The sequence below is a fragment of the Phyllobates terribilis genome, unplaced genomic scaffold (genome assembly GCF_046119375.1).
Source record: "Phyllobates terribilis strain yellow unplaced genomic scaffold, ASM4611937v1 Scaffold_801__1_contigs__length_655404, whole genome shotgun sequence".
In the NCBI taxonomy this organism is placed as follows: Eukaryota; Metazoa; Chordata; class Amphibia; order Anura; family Dendrobatidae; genus Phyllobates; species Phyllobates terribilis.
Genome location: NW_027363561.1, coordinates 258,522 through 279,753, shown reverse-complemented (window position 1 = coordinate 279,753; position 21,232 = coordinate 258,522). Strand labels below are relative to the sequence as shown.

At 43.8% G+C, this 21,232-nt stretch overlaps 12 non-coding genes across 12 annotated transcripts; all 12 read left to right on the top strand.

The window, feature by feature from the left end:
* The first annotated feature begins 481 nt into the window (after positions 1 to 481).
* LOC141240158 (U2 spliceosomal RNA) lies at positions 482 to 672 on the top strand. Its single transcript, XR_012305446.1, has one exon. It is a non-coding gene; the product is annotated as a U2 spliceosomal RNA (small nuclear RNA).
* A 1,109-nt stretch (positions 673 to 1,781) lies between these two features.
* On the top strand, positions 1,782 to 1,972 carry LOC141240157 (U2 spliceosomal RNA). The gene has a single exon (XR_012305445.1). It is a non-coding gene; the product is annotated as a U2 spliceosomal RNA (small nuclear RNA).
* A 1,109-nt stretch (positions 1,973 to 3,081) lies between these two features.
* On the top strand, positions 3,082 to 3,272 carry LOC141240156 (U2 spliceosomal RNA). The gene has a single exon (XR_012305444.1). It is a non-coding gene; the product is annotated as a U2 spliceosomal RNA (small nuclear RNA).
* A 1,109-nt stretch (positions 3,273 to 4,381) lies between these two features.
* Positions 4,382 to 4,572, top strand: LOC141240155 (U2 spliceosomal RNA). The gene has a single exon (XR_012305443.1). It is a non-coding gene; the product is annotated as a U2 spliceosomal RNA (small nuclear RNA).
* A 1,109-nt stretch (positions 4,573 to 5,681) lies between these two features.
* On the top strand, positions 5,682 to 5,872 carry LOC141240154 (U2 spliceosomal RNA). The gene has a single exon (XR_012305442.1). It is a non-coding gene; the product is annotated as a U2 spliceosomal RNA (small nuclear RNA).
* Positions 5,873 to 6,981: 1,109 nt separating this feature from the next.
* LOC141240261 (U2 spliceosomal RNA) lies at positions 6,982 to 7,172 on the top strand. The gene has a single exon (XR_012305530.1). It is a non-coding gene; the product is annotated as a U2 spliceosomal RNA (small nuclear RNA).
* A 1,109-nt stretch (positions 7,173 to 8,281) lies between these two features.
* On the top strand, positions 8,282 to 8,472 carry LOC141240186 (U2 spliceosomal RNA). The gene has a single exon (XR_012305474.1). It is a non-coding gene; the product is annotated as a U2 spliceosomal RNA (small nuclear RNA).
* Positions 8,473 to 14,856: 6,384 nt separating this feature from the next.
* On the top strand, positions 14,857 to 15,042 carry LOC141240215 (U2 spliceosomal RNA). The gene has a single exon (XR_012305501.1). It is a non-coding gene; the product is annotated as a U2 spliceosomal RNA (small nuclear RNA).
* Positions 15,043 to 16,151: 1,109 nt separating this feature from the next.
* LOC141240153 (U2 spliceosomal RNA) lies at positions 16,152 to 16,342 on the top strand. The gene has a single exon (XR_012305441.1). It is a non-coding gene; the product is annotated as a U2 spliceosomal RNA (small nuclear RNA).
* Positions 16,343 to 17,451: 1,109 nt separating this feature from the next.
* Positions 17,452 to 17,642, top strand: LOC141240151 (U2 spliceosomal RNA). The gene has a single exon (XR_012305439.1). It is a non-coding gene; the product is annotated as a U2 spliceosomal RNA (small nuclear RNA).
* A 1,108-nt stretch (positions 17,643 to 18,750) lies between these two features.
* On the top strand, positions 18,751 to 18,941 carry LOC141240150 (U2 spliceosomal RNA). Its single transcript, XR_012305438.1, has one exon. It is a non-coding gene; the product is annotated as a U2 spliceosomal RNA (small nuclear RNA).
* A 1,109-nt stretch (positions 18,942 to 20,050) lies between these two features.
* On the top strand, positions 20,051 to 20,241 carry LOC141240149 (U2 spliceosomal RNA). The gene has a single exon (XR_012305437.1). It is a non-coding gene; the product is annotated as a U2 spliceosomal RNA (small nuclear RNA).
* Positions 20,242 to 21,232: the final 991 nt, after the last annotated feature.

Here is a 21,232-nt window from a genome sequence, read left to right as displayed (position 1 = left end):
CTCAGCGACATTCAGCCAGCCAGGTATCCTGCCTGCAGTAGATGGAATGTGGCAATGGAACGCTGGCTGCGCGTGTCATAATAGGCTCTGAGCCTTTATATACCTGCGCACAGCAGCAGCCACCTTCAGTCTGCTGCTGGACAGCCAGCAGCAGCAGGAGAGGTAAGTAATCAGCAGCCCTCCTGCTAAGGGTAGACAGCTGCTCGTTCCACCCCACCCCCCGCCTTAATTGGTTCTCCTCCCTTCCAACGGTGTTGAGGCGGGTGGGAACAGCAGGGGGTGAGGGTGCTGTGTTTAAAGAGGTGGAGTTATGCAGATCTAAAACGCGTGGATTGCAGCAGCAGCAAGCCGAAAAGTGCAGGCATGTAAGGGATCTAGAGGTTGACAACATGTCTTCTTAACGGGAGTCCAGGAGCTCATCTCCACAAATGGACTCTTCAGGATCCTTGGGTGGCTCCGTAGTTCGAAACCAATTCTGGTTATCGCTTCTCGGCCTTTTGGCTAAGATCAAGTGTAGTATCTGTTCTTATCAGTTTAATATCTGATACGTCCCCTATCTGGGGACCATATATTAAATGGATTTTTAGAACAGGGAGATGGAAAAAGAGCTTGCTCTGTCCACTCCACGCATTGACCTGGTATTGCAGTATCTCCAGGACCGGTGCACCCCTTCTTTAATGCAGTTTCTAAAATCAGAAAGTATTGAATTCATTGTTTTTTGTTCATTTTGCTTGTTTGTCGGATTTTGGGATGGACTCTTTGGCTTTGCTTTTCTTCTCCTCATTGGATTTTTCATGTTCAAAGTTGCAGAAGCCAGATGACAAGCTCATTTTGGTTCAACTTCAGCAACTGTGCATTGCATTGCCATGTAATGTAATGCAATGCTATCTTTCTAGCTCTCCCTCTTTACTTCCTTTTGGATAAACAGACATATTAGGCAAGCATTTTGGAGCTTTCACCTAAATAACTACAGGTGGTGAGATAAGCTGCACAATATAATTGACCTTTCAGTATATTGTTGCACACACACCATCTATTTAGCAAATGCCCTTGTTATCAACAGCAGCCTTTTAAACTCACCTGAGCTAACAGGTATGTGCGCTGGTTACTCTGCTACGCTTAAAATTTCTTTTTTGGTTTGCTACAATGCCTTTTCTGAAACGTTGTCTCCCTCTGCTGGAACACTGACTTCTTTCAATTAATGCCTGCAGACTATAAAAGAGAACCCAACCCAAAAAGTTTGGTTGATTAGTCTGTGGCATTCTGTTAAACTGTTGCTTATGGCGGTCTCTGTGAGCTTCTCAGCGACATTCAGCCAGCCAGGTATCCTGCCTGCAGTAGATGGAATGTGGCAATGGAACGCTGGCTGCGCGTGTCATAATAGGCTCTGAGCCTTTATATACCTGCGCACAGCAGCAGCCACCTTCAGTCTGCTGCTGGACAGCCAGCAGCAGCAGGAGAGGTAAGTAATCAGCAGCCCTCCTGCTAAGGGTAGACAGCTGCTCGTTCCACCCCACCCCCCGCCTTAATTGGTTCTCCTCCCTTCCAACGGTGTTGAGGCGGGTGGGAACAGCAGGGGGTGAGGGTGCTGTGTTTAAAGAGGTGGAGTTATGCAGATCTAAAACGCGTGGATTGCAGCAGCAGCAAGCCGAAAAGTGCAGGCATGTAAGGGATCTAGAGGTTGACAACATGTCTTCTTAACGGGAGTCCAGGAGCTCATCTCCACAAATGGACTCTTCAGGATCCTTGGGTGGCTCCGTAGTTCGAAACCAATTCTGGTTATCGCTTCTCGGCCTTTTGGCTAAGATCAAGTGTAGTATCTGTTCTTATCAGTTTAATATCTGATACGTCCCCTATCTGGGGACCATATATTAAATGGATTTTTAGAACAGGGAGATGGAAAAAGAGCTTGCTCTGTCCACTCCACGCATTGACCTGGTATTGCAGTATCTCCAGGACCGGTGCACCCCTTCTTTAATGCAGTTTCTAAAATCAGAAAGTATTGAATTCAATGTTTTTTGTTCATTTTGCTTGTTTGTCGGATTTTGGGATGGACTCTTTGGCTTTGCTTTTCTTCTCCTCATTGGATTTTTCATGTTCAAAGTTGCAGAAGCCAGATGACAAGCTCATTTTGGTTCAACTTCAGCAACTGTGCATTGCATTGCCATGTAATGTAACGCAATGCTATCTTTCTAGCTCTCCCTCTTTACTTCCTTTTGGATAAACAGACATATTAGGCAAGCATTTTGGAGCTTTCACCTAAATAACTACAGGTGGTGAGATAAGCTGCACAATATAATTGACCTTTCAGTATATTGTTGCACACACACCATCTATTTAGCAAATGCCCTTGTTATCAACAGCAGCCTTTTAAACTCACCTGAGCTAACAGGTATGTGCGCTGGTTACTCTGCTGCGCTTAAAATTTCTTTTTTGGTTTGCTACAATGCCTTTTCTGAAACGTTGTCTCCCTCTGCTGGAACACTGACTTCTTTCAATTAATGCCTGCAGACTATAAAAGAGAACCCAACCCAAAAAGTTTGGTTGATTAGTCTGTGGCATTCTGTTAAACTGTTGCTTATGGCGGTCTCTGTGAGCTTCTCAGCGACATTCAGCCAGCCAGGTATCCTGCCTGCAGTAGATGGAATGTGGCAATGGAACGCTGGCTGCGCGTGTCATAATAGGCTCTGAGCCTTTATATACCTGCGCACAGCAGCAGCCACCTTCAGTCTGCTGCTGGACAGCCAGCAGCAGCAGGAGAGGTAAGTAATCAGCAGCCCTCCTGCTAAGGGTAGACAGCTGCTCGTTCCACCCCACCCCCCGCCTTAATTGGTTCTCCTCCCTTCCAACGGTGTTGAGGCGGGTGGGAACAGCAGGGGGTGAGGGTGCTGTGTTTAAAGAGGTGGAGTTATGCAGATCTAAAACGCGTGGATTGCAGCAGCAGCAAGCCGAAAAGTGCAGGCATGTAAGGGATCTAGAGGTTGACAACATGTCTTCTTAACGGGAGTCCAGGAGCTCATCTCCACAAATGGACTCTTCAGGATCCTTGGGTGGCTCCGTAGTTCGAAACCAATTCTGGTTATCGCTTCTCGGCCTTTTGGCTAAGATCAAGTGTAGTATCTGTTCTTATCAGTTTAATATCTGATACGTCCCCTATCTGGGGACCATATATTAAATGGATTTTTAGAACAGGGAGATGGAAAAAGAGCTTGCTCTGTCCACTCCACGCATTGACCTGGTATTGCAGTATCTCCAGGACCGGTGCACCCCTTCTTTAATGCAGTTTCTAAAATCAGAAAGTATTGAATTCAATGTTTTTTGTTCATTTTGCTTGTTTGTCGGATTTTGGGATGGACTCTTTGGCTTTGCTTTTCTTCTCCTCATTGGATTTTTCATGTTCAAAGTTGCAGAAGCCAGATGACAAGCTCATTTTGGTTCAACTTCAGCAACTGTGCATTGCATTGCCATGTAATGTAACGCAATGCTATCTTTCTAGCTCTCCCTCTTTACTTCCTTTTGGATAAACAGACATATTAGGCAAGCATTTTGGAGCTTTCACCTAAATAACTACAGGTGGTGAGATAAGCTGCACAATATAATTGACCTTTCAGTATATTGTTGCACACACACCATCTATTTAGCAAATGCCCTTGTTATCAACAGCAGCCTTTTAAACTCACCTGAGCTAACAGGTATGTGCGCTGGTTACTCTGCTGCGCTTAAAATTTCTTTTTTGGTTTGCTACAATGCCTTTTCTGAAACGTTGTCTCCCTCTGCTGGAACACTGACTTCTTTCAATTAATGCCTGCAGACTATAAAAGAGAACCCAACCCAAAAAGTTTGGTTGATTAGTCTGTGGCATTCTGTTAAACTGTTGCTTATGGCGGTCTCTGTGAGCTTCTCAGCGACATTCAGCCAGCCAGGTATCCTGCCTGCAGTAGATGGAATGTGGCAATGGAACGCTGGCTGCGCGTGTCATAATAGGCTCTGAGCCTTTATATACCTGCGCACAGCAGCAGCCACCTTCAGTCTGCTGCTGGACAGCCAGCAGCAGCAGGAGAGGTAAGTAATCAGCAGCCCTCCTGCTAAGGGTAGACAGCTGCTCGTTCCACCCCACCCCCCGCCTTAATTGGTTCTCCTCCCTTCCAACGGTGTTGAGGCGGGTGGGAACAGCAGGGGGTGAGGGTGCTGTGTTTAAAGAGGTGGAGTTATGCAGATCTAAAACGCGTGGATTGCAGCAGCAGCAAGCCGAAAAGTGCAGGCATGTAAGGGATCTAGAGGTTGACAACATGTCTTCTTAACGGGAGTCCAGGAGCTCATCTCCACAAATGGACTCTTCAGGATCCTTGGGTGGCTCCGTAGTTCGAAACCAATTCTGGTTATCGCTTCTCGGCCTTTTGGCTAAGATCAAGTGTAGTATCTGTTCTTATCAGTTTAATATCTGATACGTCCCCTATCTGGGGACCATATATTAAATGGATTTTTAGAACAGGGAGATGGAAAAAGAGCTTGCTCTGTCCACTCCACGCATTGACCTGGTATTGCAGTATCTCCAGGACCGGTGCACCCCTTCTTTAATGCAGTTTCTAAAATCAGAAAGTATTGAATTCAATGTTTTTTGTTCATTTTGCTTGTTTGTCGGATTTTGGGATGGACTCTTTGGCTTTGCTTTTCTTCTCCTCATTGGATTTTTCATGTTCAAAGTTGCAGAAGCCAGATGACAAGCTCATTTTGGTTCAACTTCAGCAACTGTGCATTGCATTGCCATGTAATGTAACGCAATGCTATCTTTCTAGCTCTCCCTCTTTACTTCCTTTTGGATAAACAGACATATTAGGCAAGCATTTTGGAGCTTTCACCTAAATAACTACAGGTGGTGAGATAAGCTGCACAATATAATTGACCTTTCAGTATATTGTTGCACACACACCATCTATTTAGCAAATGCCCTTGTTATCAACAGCAGCCTTTTAAACTCACCTGAGCTAACAGGTATGTGCGCTGGTTACTCTGCTGCGCTTAAAATTTCTTTTTTGGTTTGCTACAATGCCTTTTCTGAAACGTTGTCTCCCTCTGCTGGAACACTGACTTCTTTCAATTAATGCCTGCAGACTATAAAAGAGAACCCAACCCAAAAAGTTTGGTTGATTAGTCTGTGGCATTCTGTTAAACTGTTGCTTATGGCGGTCTCTGTGAGCTTCTCAGCGACATTCAGCCAGCCAGGTATCCTGCCTGCAGTAGATGGAATGTGGCAATGGAACGCTGGCTGCGCGTGTCATAATAGGCTCTGAGCCTTTATATACCTGCGCACAGCAGCAGCCACCTTCAGTCTGCTGCTGGACAGCCAGCAGCAGCAGGAGAGGTAAGTAATCAGCAGCCCTCCTGCTAAGGGTAGACAGCTGCTCGTTCCACCCAACCCCCCGCCTTAATTGGTTCTCCTCCCTTCCAACGGTGTTGAGGCGGGTGGGAACAGCAGGGGGTGAGGGTGCTGTGTTTAAAGATGTGGAGTTATGCAGATCTAAAACGCGTGGATTGCAGCAGCAGCAAGCCGAAAAGTGCAGGCATGTAAGGGATCTAGAGGTTGACAACATGTCTTCTTAACGGGAGTCCAGGAGCTCATCTCCACAAATGGACTCTTCAGGATCCTTGGGTGGCTCCGTAGTTCGAAACCAATTCTGGTTATCGCTTCTCGGCCTTTTGGCTAAGATCAAGTGTAGTATCTGTTCTTATCAGTTTAATATCTGATACGTCCCCTATCTGGGGACCATATATTAAATGGATTTTTAGAACAGGGAGATGGAAAAAGAGCTTGCTCTGTCCACTCCACGCATTGACCTGGTATTGCAGTATCTCCAGGACCGGTGCACCCCTTCTTTAATGCAGTTTCTAAAATCAGAAAGTATTGAATTCAATGTTTTTTGTTCATTTTGCTTGTTTGTCGGATTTTGGGATGAACTCTTTGGCTTTGCTTTTCTTCTCCTCATTGGATTTTTCATGTTCAAAGTTGCAGAAGCCAGATGACAAGCTCATTTTGGTTCAACTTCAGCAACTGTGCATTGCATTGCCATGTAATGTAACGCAATGCTATCTTTCTAGCTCTCCCTCTTTACTTCCTTTTGGATAAACAGACATATTAGGCAAGCATTTTGGAGCTTTCACCTAATTAACTACAGGTGGTGAGATAAGCTGCACAATATAATTGACCTTTCAGTATATTGTTGCACACACACCATCTATTTAGCAAATGCCCTTGTTATCAACAGCAGCCTTTTAAACTCACCTGAGCTAACAGGTATGTGCGCTGGTTACTCTGCTGCGCTTAAAATTTCTTTTTTGGTTTGCTACAATGCCTTTTCTGAAACGTTGTCTCCCTCTGCTGGAACACTGACTTCTTTCAATTAATGCCTGCAGACTATAAAAGAGAACCCAACCCAAAAAGTTTGGTTGATTAGTCTGTGGCATTCTGTTAAACTGTTGCTTATGGCGGTCTCTGTGAGCTTCTCAGCGACATTCAGCCAGCCAGGTATCCTGCCTGCAGTAGATGGAATGTGGCAATGGAACGCTGGCTGCGCGTGTCATAATAGGCTCTGAGCCTTTATATACCTGCGCACAGCAGCAGCCACCTTCAGTCTGCTGCTGGACAGCCAGCAGCAGCAGGAGAGGTAAGTAATCAGCAGCCCTCCTGCTAAGGGTAGACAGCTGCTCGTTCCACCCCACCCCCCGCCTTAATTGGTTCTCCTCCCTTCCAACGGTGTTGAGGCGGGTGGGAACAGCAGGGGGTGAGGGTGCTGTGTTTAAAGAGGTGGAGTTATGCAGATCTAAAACGCGTGGATTGCAGCAGCAGCAAGCCGAAAAGTGCAGGCATGTAAGGGATCTAGAGGTTGACAACATGTCTTCTTAACGGGAGTCCAGGAGCTCATCTCCACAAATGGACTCTTCAGGATCCTTGGGTGGCTCCGTAGTTCGAAACCAATTCTGGTTATCGCTTCTCGGCCTTTTGGCTAAGATCAAGTGTAGTATCTGTTCTTATCAGTTTAATATCTGATACGTCCCCTATCTGGGGACCATATATTAAATGGATTTTTAGAACAGGGAGATGGAAAAAGAGCTTGCTCTGTCCACTCCACGCATTGACCTGGTATTGCAGTATCTCCAGGAACGGTGCACCCCTTCTTTAATGCAGTTTCTAAAATCAGAAAGTATTGAATTCAATGTTTTTTGTTCATTTTGCTTGTTTGTCGGATTTTGGGATGGACTCTTTGGCTTTGCTTTTCTTCTCCTCATTGGATTTTTCATGTTCAAAGTTGCAGAAGCCAGATGACAAGCTCATTTTGGTTCAACTTCAGCAACTGTGCATTGCATTGCCATGTAATGTAACGCAATGCTATCTTTCTAGCTCTCCCTCTTTACTTCCTTTTGGATAAACAGACATATTAGGCAAGCATTTTGGAGCTTTCACCTAAATAACTACAGGTGGTGAGATAAGCTGCACAATATAATTGACCTTTCAGTATATTGTTGCACACACACCATCTATTTAGCAAATGCCCTTGTTATCAACAGCAGCCTTTTAAACTCACCTGAGCTAACAGGTATGTGCGCTGGTTACTCTGCTGCGCTTAAAATTTCTTTTTTGGTTTGCTACAATGCCTTTTCTGAAACGTTGTCTCCCTCTGCTGGAACACTGACTTCTTTCAATTAATGCTTGCAGACTATAAAAGAGAACTCAACCCAAAAAGTTTGGTTGATTAGTCTGTGGCATTCTGTTAAACTGTTGCTTATGGCGGTCCCTGTGAGCTTCTCAGCGACATTCAGCCAGCCAGGTATCCTGCCTGCAGTAGATGGAATGTGGCAATGGAACGCTGGCTGCGCGTGTCATAATAGGCTCTGAGCCTTTATATACCTGCGCACAGCAGCAGCCACCTTCAGTCTGCTGCTGGACAGCCAGCAGCAGCAGGAGAGGTAAATAATCAGCAGCCCTCCTGCTAAGGGTAGACAGCTGCTCGTTCCACCCCACCCCCCGCCTTAATTGGTTCTCCTCCCTTCCAACGGTGTTGAGGCGGGTGGGAACAGCAGGGGGTGAGGGTGCTGTGTTTAAAGAGGTGGAGTTATGCAGATCTAAAACGCGTGGATTGCAGCAGCAGCAAGCCGAAAAGTGCAGGCATGTAAGGGATCTAGAGGTTGACAACATGTCTTCTTAACGGGAGTCCAGGAGCTCATCTCCACAAATGGACTCTTCAGGATCCTTGGGTGGCTCCGTAGTTCGAAACCAATTCTGGTTATCGCTTCTCGGCCTTTTGGCTAAGATCAAGTGTAGTATCTGTTCTTATCAGTTTAATATCTGATACGTCCCCTATCTGGGGACCATATATTAAATGGATTTTTAGAACAGGGAGATGGAAAAAGAGCTTGCTCTGTCCACTCCACACATTGACCTGGTATTGCAGTATCTCCAGGACCGGTGCACCCCTTCTTTAATGCAGTTTCTAAAATCAGAAAGTATTGAATTCATTGTTTTTTGTTCATTTTGCTTGTTTGTCGGATTTTGGGATGGACTCTTTGGCTTTGCTTTTCTTCTCCTCATTGGATTTTTCATGTTCAAAGTTGCAGAAGCCAGATGACAAGCTCATTTTGGTTCAACTTCAGCAACTGTGCATTGCATTGCCATGTAATGTAATGCAATGCTATCTTTCTAGCTCTCCCTCTTTACTTCCTTTTGGATAAACAGACATATTAGGCAAGCATTTTGGAGCTTTCACCTAAATAACTACAGGTGGTGAGATAAGCTGCACAATATAATTGACCTTTCAGTATATTGTTGCACACACACCATCTATTTAGCAAATGCCCTTGTTATCAACAGCAGCCTTTTAAACTCACCTGAGCTAACAGGTATGTGCGCTGGTTACTCTGCTGCGCTTAAAATTTCTTTTTTGGTTTGCTACAATGCCTTTTCTGAAACGTTGTCTCCCTCTGCTGGAACACTGACTTCTTTCAATTAATGCCTGCAGACTATAAAAGAGAACCCAACCCAAAAAGTTTGGTTGATTAGTCTGTGGCATTCTGTTAAACTGTTGCTTATGGCGGTCTCTGTGAGCTTCTCAGCGACATTCAGCCAGCCAGGTATCCTGCCTGCAGTAGATGGAATGTGGCAATGGAACGCTGGCTGCGCGTGTCATAATAGGCTCTGAGCCTTTATATACCTGCGCACAGCAGCAGCCACCTTCAGTCTGCTGCTGGACAGCCAGCAGCAGCAGGAGAGGTAAGTAATCAGCAGCCCTCCTGCTAAGGGTAGACAGCTGCTCGTTCCACCCCACCCCCCGCCTTAATTGGTTCTCCTCCCTTCCAACGGTGTTGAGGCGGGTGGGAACAGCAGGGGGTGAGGGTGCTGTGTTTAAAGAGGTGGAGTTATGCAGATCTAAAACGCGTGGATTGCAGCAGCAGCAAGCCGAAAAGTGCAGGCATGTAAGGGATCTAGAGGTTGACAACATGTCTTCTTAACGGGAGTCCAGGAGCTCATCTCCACAAATGGACTCTTCAGGATCCTTGGGTGGCTCCGTAGTTCGAAACCAATTCTGGTTATCGCTTCTCGGCCTTTTGGCTACGATCAAGTGCTTTAGTGCAGGAGATTGTGGTTGAAGGGCACTCGGGTACCCCTCTCCTTGGCCTGGCAGGATCGTCCACTTTGGTGGACTTAACCTGCTTGCTGCTATTAGGGAGAGGGCTTAGTCCCAGGGTAACGAGTTGCGATCCCCCAGCTTCCAGGTGTTTTTCGCTGCAAGAACACTGGGAGCGCAGATTGCAAGCGGCTGCAATTTGCAACCTTGTTGCGTTTTTCCATGGAGGTTGACCCTAACCTCGTGCCTCTTTATGCGAGGCTAAAAAACTCTATCCGAGTTCACTTCACGGCGGGTGGCTCGGATATGAGGAAATTAGGGTATGTAGTCCAGGACGTGCTCAGGAACCTTCTTGGCGTACAAAGGAATGAAATTCTCTCCATCCAGGATTATCCCAGAAGAGGTGACTATGACATCACATTCACCGGAGAAGGTATTTTTAGAGATGTACTAGAAAAGTTAAAAAAAGTTGAAAATAGTCCTGTTTTGAAAGGGATACAAATTGTTGAGCACGTCCTGGATGAGGTAAGACTGGTTATTGTAAAAATATTTTCGCCCTTTGTTTCTGCTCCAGAAGTAATGTCATTTCTAGCAATTTATTTTAAAAGTGTTAAATGTATTGGGAAGATATTAAACGAATATAACATATGGACATCTAAGTGGAAATTCCTTGTGAAGTGTACAAGAGATCCAAATACACCAGGTGGTATACGGCTCCCCCCTGCCCGTTTCAAAATTGGGCAAACAAATGGGGATTTCTTCTTTTCTGGGATGCCAGTATATTGCAGAAATTGTGGGCGCTATGGTCATTCAAAAGAAAACTGTCATGTATCATGTAGAAATTGTGCTAGTGAAGAACATGAGACAAAAGAATGCCCTAAGGAAAAGAAATGCAGTTTTTGCCAGACTCCAGGTCACTTTTATTTTTCTTGCCCTCACAGATTTCGGGAAGATGAGCAAAAGGGGAAGTCCAAGACGTCCGACCAAGGACCAAAAGATCAGACCACCCCTCAGGAGGAGGAACAACAACCTGGAGCCTCTGGAGACAATAAGGGCGTACCAAATAGTGAAGTGTCTCCAGAGTCTTTGACAGGTAAAATACCAAATCCCAAAACCTGGCTGCAGGACCTGCGGGAGTCCAAAAGGAGGGCTGAGAAGGAGCAGAAGGGCACTACTGGTAAGGTCAAAAGGGACCGGCAAAAGGCCGACACAGAAGCCCATGCCCAGTCTGGGTCTCCTAGTGCTGAGGGCGCTGAGTGGATAAAGGTGGGTCCTAAGAAAAAGAAAAAGGGTGGTTCGGAGGAGGCAGCAGGAGGTGAACAGATGGACACTTCTCCAGAAGGGGACGTGGACGCTGGACCCTCAGGGGTTTCGGTCTCCGCTGCTACAGGTGGGGACCGGGATCTTGCTGCCTCTGAAGAGTCAGAGGCTCTGCCTTGTGCGCAACCTCCTCCTATAGGACGACCTTCTACAGGTCAAACAGGGGCGGCGGAACCCCTCGGGGACCCACCTGATGAGGAACTGCATGGCCAGCCAATGGAGACCCAGCGGGTTCTGCCAGCCAGCCCTCCGAGCTATGCCAGTGTAGCGTCGGGTTTATATAAATGTGGTAATCTTTCCTCCTCCACGGAGACTCTCGTGACGATACTATCAGATGAGGAGGGAGGCGCAAGCCCAGTGGTCTGATCAGGTTCATCGGACAGGTAAATCCGTTGCTCTTAGTTACCTAATTAAAATTTCTACATTTTCTAATGATGGCTGAACTCAAAGGTATTTCCTTCAACGTGAGAGGCATAAAATCTAATACGAGAAGAACTGCTCTTTTTAATTTTTTTACGTGTTTTACTGCATCTGTATTTTTTCTGCAAGAATGTAATATCCCACATGAAATGTCATATCAAAAATATAAAGATGAGTGGAAGTGTGGGCCATCTGTCTGGTCTGGATCGAATGCTGCAGGATCAGCGGGTGTAGCCATACTTTTTAAAGGGAACGTTTTAATTGATTTTATTCAGGAAATTTTACCAGGTCGTATTTTATTAGTGAAAGCTTTTATTGATGGTATTAGATGGCAGTTTTTAAATTTTTATGGATCCCCAGAGAAAAATGAAAGAGCCGAAATGCTTGATCTTTTACCATTATTTATTAATAACTCTGAACCTTTTATCTTAGCAGGGGATTTTAATTGTGTTTTAAAAGGTGAAAACCGGCGCTCCAGCTCTGTAAGCAGGAACTACGATAAAACCTCAGGTATGCTACATGATATAGTCAAAGATGCTAAATTGAAAGACATATATAAAGAGTGTCATAGTGACAGCACAGAGGACGCCGGTTTCACTTGGAGCAATGCTAATTGTAGCTCTAGGATTGATTTTATTTTTGGTTCAGATAAAACAATACCTGCCAAATGTGAAGTTTTAACTAATATATTTTCAGACCATAAACTTTTATCCTTTACCATAAAAGTAAATGACAACAAAAAATGTGGTAAGAAAAGCTGGAAAATGAACGTATCCCTTTTAACCGACCCGCAGATTTTATCAGATTTTATTGAGTTTTATAGGAAATGTAGAAAAGGGAAAAAAACAAATGAGACTATGAGTGTATGGTGGGATAGAATGAAAGTAAAAATAAAAGACTTTTTTATTAAAAAGAGTATATGTAGAGCCAAAGAAAAATATGAAGAATATAGAATTTTAAATACCCGCCTACAAACATTATTTAAGCTCAGAGACAATGGGATAGATGTACAAGTTGATATTTCAAACTTAAAAGAAGAGATTTCAAAATGGCTAGAACAAAAAGGAAAAGAGATAATTTTTCGTTCTAGAGTACAACATATAGAAGAAAATGAAAAGTGTTCCAGATATTTTTTTAGGAAAAATAAAAAAGAAAAAGTGATAATTGACCATATAGATGGTGAGAATAATATAAAAAATATGCTGGGTAAAGTTGAGGTTTTTTTTTCTAATCTTTTTAATGGAAAAAATATAGATAATAAATTAATGGATGATTCGCTGCAAGGACTAACAGCTGTTTTAGATCCCGCATCCCAAGAGTTTTTATCCCAAGTTTTAACGGAACAAGAAGTGTTAAAAACTATTAAAAGTTTTAAAACTGGAAAGGTCCCTGGTCCTGATGGCATCCCAATAGAATTTTATGTATGTTTTTATGATATTTTAAAAGATGATTTGTTTTATTTGTTTACTGAGGTTTTTAATAATAAGGTTTTATTAAATTCCTGGAAGAAAGGTGAAGTCTCCCTCCTATACAAAAAAGGCGATAAATCAAAATTAGAAAACTGGAGACCAATAACACTTTTAAATTGTGACTATAAAATAATGGCTAAAATTTGTGCAAATCGTCTAAAAGAAGTCATCAGCAAAGTTATTCATTCTAATCAAGTGTGTGGGGTGCCGGGGCGCAGTATATGGGACAATCTGAATTTAGTGAAAGACTGTATTGAGGATGTGAAAGACAGAAAGGGGAAAATGGCGATTTTATCTATTGATTTTGAAAAAGCATTTGACCGTGTCTCACACTTTTATCTTTTTAAAGTTTTAGAGAAAATGGGCATACCAGAAGGGTTTTTACTATCGCTTAAAGCATTTTACAAGGATTGTACAAGTAAGATTTTAGTGAATGGTTTTAAGACACAAGAGGTATTTTTACGGTCAGGGGTGAAACAGGGATGCCCTCTGTCCCCCCTACTGTTTATCTGTGCACTGGAACCAATGTTATGTGCAATACGCCAAAATAAACAGATATGCGGTGTCCCTCTGCCTGGAAGCGGTGGTTTGGAGGCCAAGGTTGTAGGCTACATGGATGACGTGGCGGTCTTGTGTACAGATGCACCATCACTTACGGCCACTCTCCATCAAGTGCAATCCTTTTGCCTAGCTTCTGGTTTTAAAATCAATTTTAATAAGTGTAACATTTTAAGTGTTGGGGGGATGATTTTACGTGATGTACCAATTAATGTCTCCGAATCCATTTCCATTTTAGGTATATCATTCACTGAAAATAATGATGGTTATAATAGTTGGGAAACAGTTACACAGAAAGTAAATACGAAAATATGTATGTGGAACATGAGGAGACTTACAATGGAGGGTAAAGTATTGGTTTTAAAGATGGTGATTTTACCTCTTTTATTGTATCTTAGCATGGTTTTCCCCCCGCCTGTTAATGTTTTAAAAAAGATAACCAAAACCTGTTTTACCTTCTTTTGGAACTCAAAAATGGAAAAGCTGAAAAGAGAAATCGTGATGAAATCAAAAGTAAAAGGTGGTAAAGATTTTCCAGATTTTAATAGGTTTCTTTTAATCCATCTGTTCGTTTACTGTTTTAATGCCCTTTTTAAGAATCACTATTGGTCCTTTTTTATGCGTTTTAATACAGGATTTTTTATGAGAAAGTTTGGATGGTATGAAGTTAATATTTCTGTGCCCCATGCTTTTAATTTGTCGACGCATTATGAGATTTTAAGGAAAATAGTGTCAGATTTTAATTTAGGGACTAAGAAAATAGAGGAATTAAGAAATAGTAAGAAACTAATTAAAGAAATACGTAAAAGTGAGGAAATATGTAATGTTGACAGATATGATGATGACAAATCTATGTCTATCTGGAAAATGATTAACGTTTTTTATCTTTTTAATGAACAGAGAGATCTGGCTTGGAGTTGCATGCACCGCTGTCTTCCTTGCCGGGCATTCCAATACAGAAGAGGATTTGTGAGGTCTGCCATCTGCCCAAGAGCCGGATGCCAAGACGAGGAAACGGTGGAACATCTATTATGGACATGTAATTTTGCAAAGGATTTCTGGAGAAGACTGCTCCCCCTACTGGAAAGGGTGGCAGACCTCAAGGACTTTACATATAAAACTGTGCTATACGGACTTATGGAATGCCCCACAATGGACCAGTACACAATGGCTTGGAAGACAGTGAACTGCGCCAAGTCATCTCTCTGGAAAGCGCGCAACATTGCTATTTTTAAACAAGATGTTTTATCAGTGAATGATGTTTTAAGTTTATGTTTATGTGAAATGTATACTTATTATTTAATTGACAAAAAGAAGAATGTACATATTTCCAAAAAATGGCTTGTTGACCAATGGAACCTAATTATTTAAAATCTTTGTATTTTTTTGTTTTGTAAATTTCATTTGTCTTTTAACGTTTGGTATTTGTGTAATTATGCTTGTAATTTGTTAAAGTTTTAATAAACGGTTTTATCCCTCTGCAGGGGATAGCCAAATTAAAAAAATCTGTTCTTATCAGTTTAATATCTGATACGTCCCCTATCTGGGGACCATATATTAAATGGATTTTTAGAACAGGGAGATGGAAAAAGAGCTTGCTCTGTCCACTCCACGCATTGACCTGGTATTGCAGTATCTCCAGGACCGGTGCACCCCTTCTTTAATGCAGTTTCTAAAATCAGAAAGTATTGAATTCAATGTTTTTTGTTCATTTTGCTTGTTTGTCGGATTTTGGGATGGACTCTTTGGCTTTGCTTTTCTTCTCCTCATTGGATTTTTCATGTTCAAAGTTGCAGAAGCCAGATGACAAGCTCATTTTGGTTCAACTTCAGCAACTGTGCATTGCATTGCCATGTAATGTAACGCAATGCTATCTTTCTAGCTCTCCCTCTTTACTTCCTTTTGGATAAACAGACATATTAGGCAAGCATTTTGGAGCTTTCACCTAAATAACTACAGGTGGTGAGATAAGCTGCACAATATAATTGACCTTTCAGTATATTGTTGCACACACACCATCTATTTAGCAAATGCCCTTGTTATCAACAGCAGCCTTTTAAACTCACCTGAGCTAACAGGTATGTGCGCTGGTTACTCTGCTGCGCTTAAAATTTCTTTTTTGGTTTGCTACAATGCCTTTTCTGAAACGTTGTCTCCCTCTGCTGGAACACTGACTTCTTTCAATTAATGCCTGCAGACTATAAAAGAGAACCCAACCCAAAAAGTTTGGTTGATTAGTCTGTGGCATTCTGTTAAACTGTTGCTTATGGCGGTCTCTGTGAGCTTCTCAGCGACATTCAGCCAGCCAGGTATCCTGCCTGCAGTAGATGGAATGTGGCAATGGAACGCTGGCTGCGCGTGTCATAATAGGCTCTGAGCCTTTATATACCTGCGCACAGCAGCAGCCACCTTCAGTCTGCTGCTGGACAGCCAGCAGCAGCAGGAGAGGTAAGTAATCAGCAGCCCTCCTGCTAAGGGTAGACAGCTGCTCGTTCCACCCCACCCCCCGCCTTAATTGGTTCTCCTCCCTTCCAACGGTGTTGAGGCGGGTGGGAAAAGCAGGGGGTGAGGGTGCTGTGTTTAAAGAGGTGGAGTTATGCAGATCTAAAACGCGTGGATTGCAGCAGCAGCAAGCCGAAAAGTGCAGGCATGTAAGGGATCTAGAGGTTGACAACATGTCTTCTTAACGGGAGTCCAGGAGCTCATCTCCACAAATGGACTCTTCAGGATCCTTGGGTGGCTCCGTAGTTCGAAACCAATTCTGGTTATCGCTTCTCGGCCTTTTGGCTAAGATCAAGTGTAGTATCTGTTCTTATCAGTTTAATATCTGATACGTCCCCTATCTGGGGACCATATATTAAATGGATTTTTAGAACAGGGAGATGGAAAAAGAGCTTGCTCTGTCCACTCCACGCATTGACCTGGTATTGCAGTATCTCCAGGACCGGTGCACCCCTTCTTTAATGCAGTTTCTAAAATCAGAAAGTATTGAATTCAATGTTTTTTGTTCATTTTGCTTGTTTGTCGGATTTTGGGATGGACTCTTTGGCTTTGCTTTTCTTCTCCTCATTGGATTTTTCATGTTCAAAGTTGCAGAAGCCAGATGACAAGCTCATTTTGGTTCAACTTCAGCAACTGTGCATTGCATTGCCATGTAATGTAACGCAATGCTATCTTTCTAGCTCTCCCTCTTTACTTCCTTTTGGATAAACAGACATATTAGGCAAGCATTTTGGAGCTTTCACCTAAATAACTACAGGTGGTGAGATAAGCTGCACAATATAATTGACCTTTCAGTATATTGTTGCACACACACCATCTATTTAGCAAATGCCCTTGTTATCAACAGCAGCCTTTTAAACTCACCTGAGCTAACAGGTATGTGCGCTGGTTACTCTGCTGCGCTTAAAATTTCTTTTTTGGTTTGCTACAATGCCTTTTCTGAAACGTTGTCTCCCTCTGCTGGAACACTGACTTCTTTCAATTAATGCCTGCAGACTATAAAAGAGAACCCAACCCAAAAAGTTTGGTTGATTAGTCTGTGGCATTCTGTTAAACTGTTGCTTATGGCGGTCTCTGTGAGCTTCTCAGCGACATTCAGCCAGCCAGGTATCCTGCCTGCAGTAGATGGAATGTGGCAATGGAACGCTGGCTGCGCGTGTCATAATAGGCTCTGAGCCTTTATATACCTGCGCACAGCAGCAGCCACCTTCAGTCTGCTGCTGGACAGCCAGCAGCAGCAGGAGAGGTAAGTAATCAGCAGCCCTCCTGCTAAGGGTAGACAGCTGCTCGTTCCACCCCACCCCCCGCCTTAATTGGTTCTCCTCCCTTCCAACGGTGTTGAGGCGGGTGGGAACAGCAGGGGGTGAGGGTGCTGTGTTTAAAGAGGTGGAGTTATGCAGATCTAAAACGCGTGGATTGCAGCAGCAGCAAGCCGAAAAGTGCAGGCATGTAAGGGATCTAGAGGTTGACAACATGTCTTCTTAACGGGAGTCCAGGAGCTCATCTCCACAAATGGACTCTTCAGGATCCTTGGGTGGCTCCGTAGTTCGAAACCAATTCTGGTTATCGCTTCTCGGCCTTTTGGCTAAGATCAAGTGTAGTATCTGTTCTTATCAGTTTAATATCTGATACGTCCCCTATCTGGGGACCATATATTAAATGGATTTTTAGAACAGGGAGATGGAAAAAGAGCTTGCTCTGTCCACTCCACGCATTGACCTGGTATTGCAGTATCTCCAGGACCGGTGCACCCCTTCTTTAATGCAGTTTCTAAAATCAGAAAGTATTGAATTCAATGTTTTTTGTTCATTTTGCTTGTTTGTCGGATTTTGGGATGGACTCTTTGGCTTTGCTTTTCTTCTCCTCATTGGATTTTTCATGTTCAAAGTTGCAGAAGCCAGATGACAAGCTCATTTTGGTTCAACTTCAGCAACTGTGCATTGCATTGCCATGTAATGTAACGCAATGCTATCTTTCTAGCTCTCCCTCTTTACTTCCTTTTGGATAAACAGACATATTAGGCAAGCATTTTGGAGCTTTCACCTAAATAACTACAGGTGGTGAGATAAGCTGCACAATATAATTGACCTTTCAGTATATTGTTGCACACACACCATCTATTTAGCAAATGCCCTTGTTATCAACAGCAGCCTTTTAAACTCACCTGAGCTAACAGGTATGTGCGCTGGTTACTCTGCTGCGCTTAAAATTTCTTTTTTGGTTTGCTACAATGCCTTTTCTGAAACGTTGTCTCCCTCTGCTGGAACACTGACTTCTTTCAATTAATGCCTGCAGACTATAAAAGAGAACCCAACCCAAAAAGTTTGGTTGATTAGTCTGTGGCATTCTGTTAAACTGTTGCTTATGGCGGTCTCTGTGAGCTTCTCAGCGACATTCAGCCAGCCAGGTATCCTGCCTGCAGTAGATGGAATGTGGCAATGGAACGCTGGCTGCGCGTGTCATAATAGGCTCTGAGCCTTTATATACCTGCGCACAGCAGCAGCCACCTTCAGTCTGCTGCTGGACAGCCAGCAGCAGCAGGAGAGGTAAGTAATCAGCAGCCCTCCTACTAAGGGTAGACAGCTGCTCGTTCCACCCCACCCCCGCCTTAATTGGTTCTCCTCCCTTCCAACGGTGTTGAGGCGGGTGGGAACAGCAGGGGGTGAGGGTGCTGTGTTTAAAGAGGTGGAGTTATGCAGATCTAAAACGCGTGGATTGCAGCAGCAGCAAGCCGAAAAGTGCAGGCATGTAAGGGATCTAGAGGTTGACAACATGTCTTCTTAACGGGAGTCCAGGAGCTCATCTCCACAAATGGACTCTTCAGGATCCTTGGGTGGCTCCGTAGTTCGAAACCAATTCTGGTTATCGCTTCTCGGCCTTTTGGCTAAGATCAAGTGTAGTATCTGTTCTTATCAGTTTAATATCTGATACGTCCCCTATCTGGGGACCATATATTAAATGGATTTTTAGAACAGGGAGATGGAAAAAGAGCTTGCTCTGTCCACTCCACGCATTGACCTGGTATTGCAGTATCTCCAGGACCGGTGCACCCCTTCTTTAATGCAGTTTCTAAAATCAGAAAGTATTGAATTCAATGTTTTTTGTTCATTTTGCTTGTTTGTCGGATTTTGGGATGGACTCTTTGGCTTTGCTTTTCTTCTCCTCATTGGATTTTTCATGTTCAAAGTTGCAGAAGCCAGATGACAAGCTCATTTTGGTTCAACTTCAGCAACTGTGCATTGCATTGCCATGTAATGTAACGCAATGCTATCTTTCTAGCTCTCCCTCTTTACTTCCTTTTGGATAAACAGACATATTAGGCAAGCATTTTGGAGCTTTCACCTAATTAACTACAGGTGGTGAGATAAGCTGCACAATATAATTGACCTTTCAGTATATTGTTGCACACACACCATCTATTTAGCAAATGCCCTTGTTATCAACAGCAGCCTTTTAAACTCACCTGAGCTAACAGGTATGTGCGCTGGTTACTCTGCTGCGCTTAAAATTTCTTTTTTGGTTTGCTACAATGCCTTTTCTGAAACGTTGTCTCCCTCTGCTGGAACACTGACTTCTTTCAATTAATGCCTGCAGACTATAAAAGAGAACCCAACCCAAAAAGTTTGGTTGATTAGTCTGTGGCATTCTGTTAAACTGTTGCTTATGGCGGTCTCTGTGAGCTTCTCAGCGACATTCAGCCAGCCAGGTATCCTGCCTGCAGTAGATGGAATGTGGCAATGGAACGCTGGCTGCGCGTGTCATAATAGGCTCTGAGCCTTTATATACCTGCGCACAGCAGCAGCCACCTTCAGTCTGCTGCTGGACAGCCAGCAGCAGCAGGAGAGGTAAGTAATCAGCAGCCCTCCTGCTAAGGGTAGACAGCTGCTCGTTCCACCCCACCCCCCGCCTTAATTGGTTCTCCTCCCTTCCAACGGTGTTGAGGCGGGTGGGAACAGCAGGGGGTGAGGGTGCTGTGTTTAAAGAGGTGGAGTTATGCAGATCTAAAACGCGTGGATTGCAGCAGCAGCAAGCCGAAAAGTGCAGGCATGTAAGGGATCTAGAGGTTGACAACATGTCTTCTTAACGGGAGTCCAGGAGCTCATCTCCACAAATGGACTCTTCAGGATCCTTGGGTGGCTCCGTAGTTCGAAACCAATTCTGGTTATCGCTTCTCGGCCTTTTGGCTAAGATCAAGTGTAGTATCTGTTCTTATCAGTTTAATATCTGATACGTCCCCTATCTGGGGACCATATATTAAATGGATTTTTAGAACAGGGAGATGGAAAAAGAGCTTGCTCTGTCCACTCCACGCATTGACCTGGTATTGCAGTATCTCCAGGACCGGTGCACCCCTTCTTTAATGCAGTTTCTAAAATCAGAAAGTATTGAATTCAATGTTTTTTGTTCATTTTGCTTGTTTGTCGGATTTTGGGATGGACTCTTTGGCTTTGCTTTTCTTCTCCTCATTGGATTTTTCATGTTCAAAGTTGCAGAAGCCAGATGACAAGCTCATTTTGGTTCAACTTCAGCAACTGTGCATTGCATTGCCATGTAATGTAACGCAATGCTATCTTTCTAGCTCTCCCTCTTTACTTCCTTTTGGATAAACAGACATATTAGGCAAGCATTTTGGAGCTTTCACCTAAATAACTACAGGTGGTGAGATAAGCTGCACAATATAATTGACCTTTCAGTATATTGTTGCACACACACCATCTATTTAGCAAATGCCCTTGTTATCAACAGCAGCCTTTTAAACTCACCTGAGCTAACAGGTATGTGCGCTGGTTACTCTGCTGCGCTTAAAATTTCTTTTTTGGTTTGCTACAATGCCTTTTCTGAAACGTTGTCTCCCTCTGCTGGAACACTGACTTCTTTCAATTAATGCCTGCAGACTATAAAAGAGAACCCAACCCAAAAAGTTTGGTTGATTAGTCTGTGGCATTCTGTTAAACTGTTGCTTATGGCGGTCTCTGTGAGCTTCTCAGCGACATTCAGCCAGCCAGGTATCCTGCCTGCAGTAGATGGAATGTGGCAATGGAACGCTGGCTGCGCGTGTCATAATAGGCTCTGAGCCTTTATATACCTGCGCACAGCAGCAGCCACCTTCAGTCTGCTGCTGGACAGCCAGCAGCAGCAGGAGAGGTAAGTAATCAGCAGCCCTCCTGCTAAGGGTAGACAGCTGCTCGTTCCACCCCACCCCCCGCCTTAATTGGTTCTCCTCCCTTCCAACGGTGTTGAGGCGGGTGGGAACAGCAGGGGGTGAGGGTGCTGTGTTTAAAGAGGTGGAGTTATGCAGATCTAAAACGCGTGGATTGCAGCAGCAGCAAGCCGAAAAGTGCAGGC